We start from the raw sequence: 9,593 nt of genomic DNA on the forward strand, positions 1-9,593 counted from the left end.
AGTCAGACGTGGAGAGGATGAATTCACACCTAGCAACGCCTCTTCCACGTTAACTAGGTGCGTGCGTTTCCCTGACGCGGAGGACGAATAGGGCAGTCCTTTAGGAAATTTTCGGTACTAGCACAGTACAAGCACAAGTTTTCATTTCTGCGGCGAATCCTCTCTTCTTGGGTCAGGCGGGACCGATCCACTTGCATAGCCTCCTCAGCGGGAGGAATAGGTTGCAGGGGACTCTGGAAGAGAGGTGTCAAGCGATGAAACCGCCTGGTGCGAACAAGATCCTTTTCCTGACGGAGCTCCTGGCGTCTTTCAGAGAAACGCATATCAATGCGGGTGGCCAAGTGGATAAGTTCAGACAAGGTTGCAGGAATTTCTCGTGCGGCCAGAACATCTTTGATGTGGCTTGATAAACCTTTCTTGAAGGTCGCGCAGAGGGCCTCATTGTTCCAGGCGAGCTCAGAGGCGAGGGTGTGGAACTGTATGGCATATTCTCCCACTGAAGAGCTCCCTTGAACGAGATTCAGAAGAGCGGTCTCGGCTGAGGAAGCCCGGGCTGGCTCCTCAAAGACACTGCGTACTTCGGAGAAGAAGGACTGGACGGAAGCAGTGGCAGGATCGTTGCGGTCCTAAAGCGGTGTGGCCCAGGACGAGGCCTTTCCAGATAACAAACTGAACACGAAAGCCACCTTAGACCGTTCTGTGGGGAACTGGTCCGACATCATCTCGAGGTGCAGGGAACATTAGGACAGGAACCCACGGCACAGCTTAGAGTCCCCATCAAATTTCTCAGGAAGAGACAGGCGGACTCTAGAGGTAGAAGCGGCAGCTCGTAGTGGAGGAGATGCTGGAGCTGGCGGAGGAGATGGTAGAGGCTGTGGAGGCAGAAGCTGCTGGAGCATGGCAGCCAACTGTGACAGCTGTTGTCCTTGTTGGGTGATCTGCTGAGACTGTTGGGCAACCACGGTGGTGAGGTCAGCGAGACTTGTCAGCGGCACCTCAGCGGGATCCATGGCCGGATCTACTGTCAGGGTCCGGACTGGTATGCGTGGAGGACACGGGAGTGGATCTTCTGTGTCAGTGAGGCGATGGCGTGGGCCGTACCAGGGGAACGGAATCTAAGGGGTTACTGGTTTTCACCAGAGCCCGCCGCAAAGCGGGATGGACAGGTCGTTCCACCCGATAGCGACTCAACCTCACTGACAGCTGAGACAGGCGCGGTACACAAGGACAAGGTAAGGCGAAGTCAGACGTAGCAGAAGGTCAAGGTAGGCGGCAACTGTGCATGGCAGCCAACTGTGACAGCTGTTGTCCTTGTTGGGTGATCTGCTGAGACTGTTGGGCAACCACGGTGGTGAGGTCAGCGAGACTTGTCAGCGGCACCTCAGCGGGATCCATGGCCGGATCTACTGTCAGGGTCCGGACTGGTATGCGTGGAGGACACGGGAGTGGATCTTCTGTGTCAGTGAGGCGATGGCGTGGGCCGTACCAGGGGAACGGAATCTAAGGGGTTACTGGTTTTCACCAGAGCCCGCCGCAAAGCGGGATGGACAGGTCGTTCCACCCGATAGCGACTCAACCTCACTGACAGCTGAGACAGGCGCGGTACACAAGGACAAGGTAAGGCGAAGTCAGACGTAGCAGAAGGTCAAGGTAGGCGGCAACTGTGCATGGCAGCCAACTGTGACAGCTGTTGTCCTTGTTGGGTGATCTGCTGAGACTGTTGGGCAACCACGGTGGTGAGGTCAGCGAGACTTGTCAGCGGCACCTCAGCGGGATCCATGGCCGGATCTACTGTCAGGGTCCGGACTGGTATGCGTGGAGGACACGGGAGTGGATCTTCTGTGTCAGTGAGGCGATGGCGTGGGCCGTACCAAGGGAACGGAATCTAAGGGGTTACTGGTTTTCACCAAAGCCCGCCGCAAAGCGGGATGGACAGGTCGTTCCACCCGATAGCGACTCAACCTCACTGACAGCTGAGACAGGCGCGGTACACAAGGACAAGGTAAGGCGAAGTCAGACGTAGCAGAAGGTCAAGGTAGGCGGCAAGCTTCGTAGTCAGGGGAAACAGCAAGGGGTCTGGATACACAGGCTAGTGATACACTCAAAACGCTTTCTCAGGGCACTAAGGCAACAAGATCCGGCGAGGACAGGAAGGGGAAGTGGGTTTATATGTGTGGGAGTGATTGGGAACAGATTGGGCCAGGCACCAATTAATGGCCCTTTAAATCTGAGAGACCTGGCGTGCGCGCCCTAGAGAGCGGGTCCGCGCACGCCGGGACTGATCAGCAGGAGGACGGGGCAGGTAAACAGAACGCGATGCGACCCGCGGGCAGGCACGTCCCGCCGCATGGATTGCATCCCCGCCGGATGAAACAGAGCAGCGCTCCCGTTCAGCGAGTCTGACCGGGGCGCTGCAACCAGGAAGTGAACGCCGCGAGCGCTCCGGGGGAGGAGGGGGACCCGGAGCACTCGGCGTGACAATTATCCATTATTACTCGTACAGTTTAACTGTATGAGCGGTGTGGGTCACATGACCTAACAGGAAACACACACTGACACCGGACTTCCTCCCATGGGAGCATGGGGAGAGGGACGGCGTGCATTCCGGTCCATCAGCTGTGGCTCATTGACACACATACATAAGGTGGGTAACCCTCCACAGACATCACTCCCCTGAGGAAGTTGCCCTGAGCAACGCAACACGTGGGGTCTGGTGGAGCATGGACTGATTTGTATCCTCTTAGGGTGGGTTCACACCAAGTTTTTGCAATACAGTTCCCGTATGCGGTTTGAGCGTCAAAACCGTATAGGACCGCATGGCAAACCGTACTCATTGACTTTGTATTGCAAACCGTATGTTAACCGTATGATGCGGTTGCATACGTTTTGTATCTGTTACGGTTAAAAGCGTTTATTTCCCGTACTTCAAACCGTAGTCTACTATGGTTTGAAGTGCGTTTGAATAACCGTATTTAAACCGTATCCCTATTTTATATAATGGTGGTATATGAGAACCGTATCCAACCGTATACACCTACGGTTACATCCAGTTTTCAAAATACAGTTTACGAATCAACACATGCGCAGTTGGCTCCAAAAGTTCCACCAGCTTCTAAAATCTTCTATCTGGGAGTGTCTGGAGAACTCCACCCCTTCTTTCTCAAGCAAGACCTCATTCTCTTCAGACTGTTGAACAGGAGACATCTTTGTGCACCCAGCTGTGGCTAGTGCAGCCATATTGGCACACCAGGTTAGTAAATCCTCCTCCATCATGTTAATTATGTATGCATGGTTAATTCTATGACTGAAATTAGTATTTTATTTAAAAAAAAATTTTTTTTAATTACTATGCTTTTGCATATTTTGCTTGTATTCATGCTATAAAGTCTTGTATTCACTTGTAGTGCACCTTTTTTATTATTTAGATTTTTTTTTAAACCTTTGGCCCACTTAATGTATACAAATGTGGACATATGTGCATATGTCTGTGTATGTATGTATGTATGTATCGTATATACTCGAGTATAAGCCGACCCGAATATAAGCCGAGGCCCCTAATTTCACCCCAAAATCCCAGGAAAAGTTATTGACTTGAGTATAAGCCATGGAGGGGGGGGGGAAATACATCATCCCCCCTGTCATCATCCAGACCCCGTCATTAACACCCTCATCATCATCACCCTGTCATCATCCCCCCTTCATCATCACCGCCTGTCATCATCCCCTTGTCATCATCCCACACCCCCCTTCATCATCCCCTTGTCATCATCCCACACCCCCCCCTTCATCATCCCCTTGTCATCATCCCCTCCCCCTTCATCATCCCCTTGTCATCATCCCCACCCCCCTTCATCATCCCCTTGTCATCATCCCCACCCCCTTCATCATCCCCTTGTCATCATCCCACACCCCCTTCATCATCCCCTTGTCATCATCCCACACCTCCCCTTTCATCATCCCCTTGTCATCATCCCCTCCCCCCCTTCATCATCCCCTTGTCATCATCCCCACCCCCTTCATCATCCCTGTCACGATTCGGCTGGCTGGAAATGGATCCTCTGTGCCAGAGAGGGATTGGCGTGGACCGTGTCGGTGGACCGGTTCTAAGTTGCTACTGGTATTCACCAGAGCCCGCCGCAAAGCGGGATGGTCTTGCAGCGGCGGTAGCAACCAGGTCGTATCCAACGGCAACGGCTCAACCTCTCTGACTGCTGAGATAGGCGCGGTACAAGGGAGTAGACAAGAGCAAGGTCAGACGTAGCAGAAGGTCGGGACAGGCGGCAAGGTTCGTAGTCAAGGTGGGATAGCAGGAGGTCTGGAACACAGTATTGGTAACACAGTAAAGCTTTCACAAGGCACAAGGCAACAAGATCCGGCAAGGGAGTGCAGGGGAAGTGAGCATAAGTAGGGCAAGGAACAGGTGCAGCTAATCAGGGTGATTGGGCCAGGCACCATCATTGGTGCACTGGCCCTTTAAATCTCAGAGCGCTGGCGTGCGTGCGCCCTAGAGAGCGGAGCCGCGCGCGCCAGAGCATGACAGCCGGGGACCAGGACAGGTAAGTGACCTGGGGTGCGATTCGCGGGCGGGCGCGACCCGCTATGCGAATCGCATCCCCGCCGGCCATGTTAGTGCAGCGCTCCCGGTCAGCGGGTCTGACCGGGGCGCTGCAGGGAGAGAAACGCCGCGAGCGCTTCGGGGAGGAGCAGGGACCCGGAGCGCTCGGCGTAACAGTACCCCCCCCCTTAGGTCTCCTCCTCTTTTTGTCGGGATGTCGCTCCACAGAGGACGAGGACATCGGGAGTGATTGTAGAGTCTCCTTCTGGGGGACAGTGAAGTCCTAGGTTTTAACAAGAATGGCAGACCGGTCAGAAGGAGTGGGAATGGGGAGGGGGGGCAGAGGGTGAGGCTTGGCACGGGGCACCAGGACGGGGACTATGAGGGGGCATGGCACAGTCCTGACAGGCCTTGGGGAGACCAGGCACAGGAGGAGACACTGAGGACCGACAGACGGGGCTGGGAGCAGACGTGAGGCACTCTTTGCGGCAAGCAGGACCCCAATTCTTGATCTCCCTGGTGGTCCAGTCAAGGGTGGGAGAATGGTGCTGGAGCCATGGCAGACCGAGGAGGATTTCAGAGGTACAGCCGGGCAAAACCAAAAATTCAATTTCCTCGAGATGTGGTCCAATGTTCATAAGCAGGGGCACTGTGCGATAACGCACAGTGCAGTGCAGCTTGACTCCTTTGACCGAAGAAATATAGAGCGGCTTGATGAGACGGGTCACCGGGATGCAGTACGTATCAAGCAAAGAGGCCAGAATAAAATTTCCAGAAGAACCAGAGTCCAAGACGGCCACAGCAGAGAAGGAGGAGTTGGCAGAAGGAGAAATCTGTACGGGCACAGAGAGACATGGAGAAGCAGACTCCGTACCCAGAGACGCCAGGCCCACATGAGCAGGTTGCGTGCGTGCATTTTCCAGACGTGGAGGACGAATAGGGCAATTCACCAAGAAATGTTCGGTACTAGCGCAGTACAGACATAGATTTTTATCCCTACGGCGAGACCTCTCTTCAATGGTCAGGCGAGACCGATCTACTTGCATAGGCTCCTCGGCGGGAGGCACAGGGGTAGATTGCAAGGGATACCGAGAGAGAGGTGCCCAGGGATTAAGGTCTTTTTCCTGGCGGAGTTCCTGGTGTCTTTCCGAAAAACGCATGTCAATGTGGGTGGCCAAATGGATAAGTTCATGCAGGTTGGCAGGAATCTCTCGTGCGGCCAGCACATCTTTGATGTTACTGGATAGGCCTTTTTTAAAGGTCGCGCAGAGAGCCTCGTTGTTCCAAGATAATTCGGAAGCGAAAGTACGAAATCGGATGGCGTACTCGCCTACTGAAGAATTACCCTGGACCAGGTTCAGCAGGGCAGTCTCGGCAGAAGAAGCTCGGGCTGGTTCCTCGAAGACACTGCGAACCTCAGAGAAGAAGGAGTGTACAGAGGCGGTGACAGGGTCATCGCAGTCCCAGAGCGGTGTGGCCCAAGACAAAGCCTTCCCAGACAGGAGACTGACCACGAAAGCCACCTTCGACCGTTCTGTAGGAAATTGGTCCGACAACATCTCCAAATGAAGGGAACATTGTGACAGAAAACCACGGCAGAGTCTAGAGTCCCCATCAAATTTGTCCGGCAGGGACAAGCGGAGGTTAGGAGCGGCCACTCGCTGCGGAGGAGGTGCAGGAGCTGGTGGAGGAGATGGTAGCTGCTGTTGCAGATGCTGTAGCTGCGACTGAAGTTGCTGTACCATGGTGGACACTTCCGACAGCTGGTGACTTAGATGGGCTATCTGTCGGGATTGCTGGGCGACCACCGTGGTGAGGTCAGAGACAGCTGGCAGGGGAACCTCAGCGGGATCCATGGCCGGATCTACTGTCACGATTCGGCTGGCTGGAGGTGGATCCTCTGTGCCAGAGAGGGATTGGCGTGGACCGTGTCGGTGGACCGGTTCTAAGTTGCTACTGGTATTCACCAGAGCCCGCCGCAAAGCGGGATGGTCTTGCAGCGGCGGTAGCAACCAGGTCGTATCCAACGGCAACGGCTCAACCTCTCTGACTGCTGAGATAGGCGCGGTACAAGGGAGTAGACAAGAGCAAGGTCAGACGTAGCAGAAGGTCGGGACAGGCGGCAAGGTTCGTAGTCAAGGTGGGATAGCAGGAGGTCTGGAACACAGTATTGGTAACACAGTAAAGCTTTCACAAGGCACAAGGCAACAAGATCCGGCAAGGGAGTGCAGGGGAAGTGAGCATAAGTAGGGCAAGGAACAGGTGCAGCTAATCAGGGTGATTGGGCCAGGCACCATCATTGGTGCACTGGCCCTTTAAATCTCAGAGCGCTGGCGCGCGCGCGCCCTAGAGAGCGGAGCCACGCGCGCCAGAGCATGACAGCCGAGGACCGGGACAGGTAAGTGACCTGGGGTGCGATTCGCGGGCGGGCGCGACCCGCTATGCGAATCGCATCCCCGCCGGCCATGTTAGTGCAGCGCTCCTGGTCAGCGGGTCTGACCGGGGCGCTGCAGGGAGAGAAACACCGCGAGCGCTTCGGGGAGGAGCAGGGACCCGGAGCGCTCGGCGTAACAATCCCCTTGTCATCATCCCACCCCCCCTTCATTATGCCCCTGTCATCATCCCACACCCCCCTTCATCATCCCCTTGTCATAATCCCACACCCCCCCTTCATCATCCCCTTGTCATCATCCCCACCCCCCTTCATCATCCCCTTGTCATCATCCCACACCCCCCTTCATCATCCCCCTGTCATCATCCCACACCCCCCTTCATCATCCCCTTGTCACAATCCCACACCCCCCCTTCATCATCCCCTTGTTATCATTCCCCACACCCCCCCTTCATCATCCCTTGTCATCATCACCACATGTCATCAGCCCCCCCCCTTCATCATCACCTCTTGTCAATGTCTGATACAGTAGTCTTCAACCTGCGGCCCTCCAGATATTTCAAAACTACAACTCCCAGCAAGCCCGGGCAGCCATCGGCTGTCCGGGCTTGCTGGGAGTTGTAGTTTTGAAACCTCTGGAGGTCCGCAGGTTGAAGACCACTGCGGCCTTCGACATCATCCAGCCCCCCCACCCCCCCTCCCTCTCACCCCCTTTAGTTATGTACTCACCTCTGCTCGGTGGGACGTTAGGGTGCGCTGGTCCGGTGCTGTAGGACTGTCCGGTGGGGAAGTCCTCCGGTGGGATAGTGGTTCCGGGCTGCCATCTTCACCGGGGGGCCTCTTCTACGCGCTTCGGGCCAGGAATAGAGGCGTTACCTTGACGACGACGCAGAGCGACGTTGGTAATGAACGTCCCTCTGCGTCGTCGTCAAGGCAACGTGACTATTCCGGGGTGAAGATGGCAGTCCGGAACCACTATCCCACCGGACGACCTCCCCACCGGACAGTCCTGTAGCACCGGACATGCGCACCCTAACGTTGTAGTGGTTGCGAATTTAAAAAAAGAGGTGCAAACCCTTCCAAAATGTTGCATGTCAAAGCCAGGTCAGAACTGGCTTACAAAATTGACATTTGTATGCACTTTTAAAAAGTCTCACATGTTGTCGTAACTGCAGCTTTTTGTGCAGAAAAGTCTCAGAGAAGAGAAGGAATCCTACAAAATTATGTTCTGAAGTGCACATAAGCAAAACCAAAGCAAAAACAAAATTACTTCAAAACTCACTTTTCAAAGACAACAATGGTACATGTCCCCCAATGTGATTTTTTAAAATATAAATAATTATGGTGGTGCTTTCCATATTCCATGATATGTTATATATTTCCGACACACATTATATACTGTAGGTATATATACAAGGATCACCCATAACATTGTGGTGAGGGTGTGATGAGGGCAGATCATCACAGGGTGAGGGTGTGATGAGGGCAGAACAACGGTGGCTTTACTGAGGTAGACAGGTGTAATAGTCTTAACAGTTCAGTTAGGCCCAAGAAGGTGACCAGTGACTTCAGAGACTCTAGGGCTCGCTGGGATTTATAGTGGATTTGGACAATTTGCTCCTGGCCCAGGCTGACTTGATACAGACTGATCTTGACTGACTTGACTAGACTGACTTCACCCCTTATGTAGCTTACCAGGTTGTGGCTGCGTGGTAGGCCTTAGGCTTCCTCAGGACACCAGACACTCTCTCAGGACTTGATTTCACTGACCTTAGAACTCAAGAGAACTAGCGAGCTCCTCCCAGGGTTTATGTGGGGCAGACTCTGGAGGGGTCCCATTAGTCACATGATCACTAGTACCTTCCTTGGTTACAACACTTGGTAACAGTATTTAAAGGCACAACAGTATAAAGACATTATAGTAGATATAACAAGATATAATTAATCATTTACATTACAACGATTAAAGAAGGACTCAGGGGGCACGCCAATAGAGTCCACCTGACAGGACAGCAAGGGTACAGGGGGGAAACTCCTGTACTGGGCCACCGCAACATTAACACACAAGACAGCCAGACAAACTGCAAAAACACAGAAAAGTGCAGTTGCAGTTTTCAAATTTTTTCCGAGGATTCTTTTGGGGCCAAAAACACGCTGGCAAAAGTGGAAGCCTAGCCTCATGGCCATCTGAGCACTTGTTCACACAAGGCCATGTTCACACGTCGGAATTTCCATGCCAAATTCCGCATCGGAATTCAGTACAGAGATTTCCCTTGAATTTAACCTCTTAAGGACACAGCACGTACCTGTACGCCTTGCGCCCAGTCCCGGTATATAACGCGGGGTCACATGGAGACGCCATGTCATACCGGGCCGGTCCTGGCAGCTAATGAAAGCCGGGACCCTGGGGTAATAGCGTGCGGCACTGATCGTTGTGCTGCGAGCTATTAACCTTTTAGACACAGCATTCAAAGTTGATCGCCACGTCTAAAATGAAAGGGAAAGCTTCCCGGCAGCTCAGTCAGGCTGATCAGGACCATCGAGATATCCCAATAAGCTAGAATGCGAGCTGAGGTCCCTTTACCTGCCTCCGTCGTGACCGATCGGCGATTGATTGCTCCAAGCCTGAAATCCAGGCTTGAGCAA

Source organism: Hyla sarda, chromosome 8 (assembly GCF_029499605.1).
Source record: "Hyla sarda isolate aHylSar1 chromosome 8, aHylSar1.hap1, whole genome shotgun sequence".
Classification (NCBI taxonomy): domain Eukaryota; kingdom Metazoa; phylum Chordata; class Amphibia; order Anura; family Hylidae; genus Hyla; species Hyla sarda.